This window comes from Lactuca sativa, chromosome 1, assembly GCF_002870075.4.
Source record: "Lactuca sativa cultivar Salinas chromosome 1, Lsat_Salinas_v11, whole genome shotgun sequence".
NCBI classification, from domain to species: Eukaryota; Viridiplantae; Streptophyta; class Magnoliopsida; order Asterales; family Asteraceae; genus Lactuca; species Lactuca sativa.
The window spans coordinates 186,434,385-186,440,133 of record NC_056623.2 but is presented as its reverse complement, the minus strand read 5'-3'; the positions used below and the strand labels follow the sequence as shown (position 1 = coordinate 186,440,133).

At 34.5% G+C, this 5,749-nt stretch overlaps 1 pseudogene; it reads left to right on the top strand.

Moving 5' to 3' along the window:
• The first annotated feature begins 2,940 nt into the window (after positions 1-2,940).
• On the top strand, positions 2,941-4,324 carry LOC128128229 (ER lumen protein-retaining receptor A-like; annotated as a pseudogene).
• Positions 4,325-5,749: the final 1,425 nt, after the last annotated feature.

Genomic DNA, 5,749 nt, shown 5'->3' with positions numbered 1-5,749 from the left:
CTGAGTTTCTTGAGGTTGCTGCTAAGTAACTAGTATGGCGACAAGTATCAGTTCTCTTTTTTATAAGTGTCAAATGTCCTTTATTTATTTATTTTTTTTGTTTATCATCTGAATCATCTAGTATTTTTTGATGTTATTTGTGAAGGGCTTAATAAGTCACTGAAAATAGTGCAATAACCCTGTGTAGACTTGCATGAGTTTGTGCTCAGCTTGTATCACCTCACACGGAGCATTTCATGCAAGCATGGCATATTGCTTTAGCCATGTAAGTCCCAAAAATTTTACAACTTCAACCTCATTTCCTTTTTCTTAGAATTTTTACTTAAAACATCATTTGACAATACTTAAATTTCTTAATGTCAACGAAATTCGGGATGATATTCAAAAGGAGGATGCTTTTCGAGGTCTTTGTGCAATGGAATGCATCTGCTTTTGTTTGGTTTTGACTTTTGATTTGATTTGAAGCAGAAACTTACTTATGTTTTTTTGGTTTGTAGGTGAAAGTGAACACATCAGTGGATTTAAGTTCACTTGTTTTCTTATGTAGAGCCATTTCTAGTTGGCATGTAAGTTTTTCATTTCAACTATTCTTCAACACACACACACACACAGTATATATACACGTGTCAACAACATTTCAGCATGCACACCTGATTTTTAAAGGCTAGTCAATAGTCATGGTCTGGGGTAAAATTGAATAAATCAAGTAAACCGCCATCACCATTCAGCTCTATAATGACACCTCTCTCACAATCAGCTCATACCATAGAGATGCATCCTTTCATTCTTTGATAAGGTTTTCTCTCCTTCTCAGTTCTCGCTGCAAATTCACTATGTCACTATCTGTGTTTATGATTTTGGTGAGTTCATCATGTATCTATATCCCTTTCCAGCAATCTACGCATACTTTTGTTTAACTTGCCTTTATTTTGTGTTCATACAGCTGAAATTTGCTTTAATGTGTGATTTCACTACATAATTTGGTTATGTAATTATTATACAATTATTTGAACATCATTTGTGCATTGGGTGCGTCGACTCAATATATGGTAACAAAATCTCACATTTTCCAGCAATTAATTGTGTATATCTTAATTGTAAGGGGTAGCATGTCTTTGACTAAGAATTGGAATCACAGTGTTACATCCTGCTAGTGTTAGAAAAAAGTCATGAGCAGAAATTCTTTCATTCCCATTTAGCCCTTTATGAAGCAACCCCATGAGATCAGGATCCACAGTAATATTAGATTTTATCTTCTTTCCTTTCATGTTTGCTTCTGTTGAAACAAGAATGTTATAAACTAACAAAAAGAATGTTATAAAATAAAACTACTAAAAGAAAGTCAAATGTCAAAAAGTCAAACCTAGATTCTCTTTATCCAGAATTGGTGGATTATGATAATGCTTCCCGAAAATAGAAGCTTTTTTGAATTCCATTTTGTTTTCAGTAAGTGTTCCAGTTTTATCAGAAAACACATAACAAATTTAACCTAAATCTTCATTTATACTTAAGGATCTGCATTGAAACCTTGAGTTTGTACTGCTATCATACATGTGTTTGTCTTCTATCATGAAATAAGATTGACCTAATCGAACCAATTCCATGGTGATGTATAAAGATATCGGAATCATGATCTAAAACACAATAACAGAACTCAAAAACGCAAAAAAAAACGTCTCCATTGGAATCCCATAGTATTTATACGGTTTTCCTGGAAACTTTCCCTTTATAAGATAGCTCTTTCTGTAATAAGGAATCGTATCAATTGCATCCTGATGACTCATCAGCCATAAACACATCCCAATAGCAACAACAAGACACAATATGAATAGAAAAACAGATAACCAGATAGTTTATGAGTTCATTGCTTGTTCAAGTATGCTTCTTTTTGAAGGGGAAATTGCACTATTTAGCATAGCTTTTGTCTCTTGTCCAACATACACAAAAACACCTATGACCCATTTTGTGTTTTTCACCTGACACCCACATAAGATAATGTTTGATTGACTAAGGGAAACTTTATGACCATTTAACTCTATCAGCTGTGAACTCATATATGTTTCTATTAGGTTGTTCACATCTAATTACCCCTGATATTGACCTTAATGGCATTAAGGATGTTTCTTGTCTAGCATAACGTGTCTTTAAATTCGACTCTCCATCTAAATTCATGGTTTGTATGTAAGCAATGCCACTAGGATCACTTGTCCACATCAGCACCATGTCACAAGGGATTGTCACAAGAGATTCTTTGTTGTTCTCATTTATGTCTGATCTGTGTCTTCTCCAATCCTCGTATCCATCTTTTATAGCAGTTACTGTGAGAATAAATAGGAGAGGGAAGAGAGAGATTGTTCTTCCAAAGACTACAAGAGGAGGAAGTTGATTGAGAGTTGCAATGGCTAAAAAGTATATGTAAGCCACTTGATGAAACTGAATGAAGAGATTCTTGGGTAGGAAGTTTATAAGTGTGTATTTGCTAGTGGTGATCTTGTTTCCTGCTGAAAGTGGGTTGGTCTCCAAATGGTGGCCTAAGGACCGAGTAATCTGTTGTTTCCTGCATTTACCCTTTCATCATTTTCGATTTCCTTTTGCACTTTATATGCTTATGAGATAATCTGCTATCAGGCAAGGTGTATGCCTTGTTTTTGTTGGACCTATTTGTTTCCCACTATTACTGATTAGATGAGTAGGGTAACCTGTAATCATGTATGCTTGCCACATAAAGTTGTATTTTGCCATACCTGGCTTACTTGCACCAATAGTTATTAAGAAAAAAGCTTGTAGTGGGTGGTTTAGTTTTGTTAGTTGGAGTTCACATGATCGTCAAAGTAATTTGCTTTAGAGATTTGCTGGAGGCTTCTGTTGCTATATGCTAAACCCAACATGCTATTAGTGTTGCTGTTCTTGTAATTGTGATCATTCGTTGCTAATACAGCTATGCATTTGAAATCAGAGGCTATGATTTGTTGGGTTGTTATTGGTAGTGTATTTCTTTATAATTAGCTCTAAAATGATGTTTTTTAACTGTAGATGAAAACAGGATGTGTTGCTCTTGTTTTATGTTTGAATATCAGTGTGGACCCACCCGATGTTATAAAGATTTCACCTTGTGCCAGGATTATAAGCATACTACAGTTAAGTTAATTCATTGTCTTTGTGCTGAAACATGTTATAATCAATTGATCATTACAAAATTATATATGAGAATAAGTGCGGTTATATTAATTATTAAGAAGATATGAAAAGAACATGGACTGGCTCTTGTCCAAAAGACATGAATGCCCTCCTCAAAAAAAAGCTTAGCCTAATTGGAGTGTTATAAAGATACAAAAATGTAGCAATAGATAAGGTTGTATAGTTTTAATATTATTAGGAATGTGCAGATATGTTGGGCATTTTCTATCTATTTGGAAGCTGTTGCTATTCTCCCACAGTTGGTTCTGCTGCAGCGAAGTGGAAATGTTGACAATTTGACCGGTCAATATGTTTTCTTTCTTGGGTATTCTCCCTTCTATTTTGGCATGATATCATTATGAAGCTGGATAACCATGAAAAATGGTTTTTTAAATGATCAAAAATAGTATAATAATCATTTAGAAAATAGGATGCTATGAATGAAAATTTGTTTGTTTGCATTGTATTGTTAGGGCATACCGTGCATTGTATATTCTCAACTGGATTTGTCGGTATCTCACACAGCCCCATTTCAATGGATGGATATGTAAGTTAAATCTTTTCTCTTATTCTTATTGTCTATACATGTATTTCATTTGACTTTTTGTTTGTTTGTTTTCAGCCTGTTTCTCTGGCTTAATACAAACAACTCTTTATGCTGATTTCTTCTAATATTACTTCATAAGGTACTCAACCTCCATTCCCATTCTTTCTGTTTTGTCTTTTACGTTAAGCATAATCATAATAACACAGGCTTTATGAGGAAGGGCATTTACGTCTTTACTCTTCACCTGGGTGGCAGTGGGACAAAATTTGCAATTTTCCAGACTGAATAAGACTACTACTACACTACATGACCATGACCATTTAATACTTGCTTTCAATAAACCAAGTTTCATAATATTTATTCAGATCAAATGAATATTTTTAGGAAGAAAGACAAATAAGTGAATTGTTAATAAGTCTAAGACAGGATTTTTGGTTATTATTCTTTCTCATTCTATACATAATAACTTCTTAGCACATTCCCCTTCCTTAGCTTATTATTAGCTAAAACTAATCAAATACAGTAGTTTCTTATTCTCATCTCATGTGTATGTGTACGTACAATTGGAAAGGCAATTCCAAGCTTCAATTTCCAGCATGAGCATCACCTACCTGGCTTGGCGTTTGAAGCTTCAATTACCAGCATGAGCATCACCAAGCTCCAATTCCCTTTCTACCCTTCACTTGCAGGTTGATGATTTGTCAAGAATGTTCAGACTATTTTCCAAAAATACCCCATGGATTGGATCCTGTCTCTTGTATGTTTAAAAAGGCCTCTTGTATGTTTAAAAAGGTTTGTGATTTAGGAGTTGGATTCTATTTTTTTAAAGTAGAATGCAGTTATTTGTATTTGTTGTCATCTGTTTTTATCTTTTTGACGCAATGCAGCATGTTGCTGCTGAAGGCACAACCTTGGTCAAACAGGAAGAAGATGTTGCAAGTAATAAGAGATTGCAGGTTGATCCTGGTACATGGCCAATAATGATCTTTAGGGTCCGCTAGAAGGATTGGAGATTGCAGTTAAGATTCTATCTAAGACTTCACGCCAAGGACTTGATGAATTTAAGCTAGCAATGTTTTACTTGATTTGGACATGAACCCTAAGATATCATATTTTGGCATGGCTAGAAGCTTTGGAGGAAACGAGACTCAAGAAAAAGTAAACACACAGAGAGTTGTTGGCACATAGTAAGCTAGATAATGCAATTGTATATAAATGAGTTCATTTTTTTTATAACATTTACTCACTATTAGAATAATTATTTGTATTTGACATATTAGTGAAATGATTTATCTTTGTTATTTATGGTATTTTATTTGTATTTGTATTTGACAATTAGTAAATCTATAAATAATACTTTATTTAAACATTTAAAATTATGATAAAAAGTCTGTGTCATCTTCATTTATGACATGGCCTTTCTTGACAGGGACTTTCTTGATACACATTGCGTGTCATTAACACGTGCGTCGTAAGGTTACGACACGCGAATGCGTGTCGTCTTCCTTTATGACAGGGCCTTCCTTGATACGCATTGCGTGTCGTAAATGCGCGTCGTAAATGAGCGTCGTAAATGCGCGTCGTCTATAGACGACGTGCAAAAGCGTGTCGTCTTCCTTTATGACAGGGCCTTCCTTGACGCGCATTTGTGCATCGTCTGAGCCTTTTACGACACGCAATGAGCGTCGTAAAAGGCTGTTTTTCTAGTAGTGCTCAAATGTACAAGAATAGGAAACATCTTACTCTTCATTTGATAAGTGTTATAAACTTTCTAAAGATTATGTCACTCAATGGCTCAATCTTGGAGTATGACTCTAAGATTTGATTTTGATGTATGATTTATCTTTTGATTTAACCATTTCAACAACTCATGATTCCTCTCCTTAGCCAAACAAATGAACTAAGGTGTCCTTAGAGGATAAATTGTGATATGGTTTACTTAATCACTAAGATAATCATTAAACAAAATACTCAAGTACTCTCCCATCTCTTCAGATTGGAGAAGCTTTTATCTTTCTGCCTTAT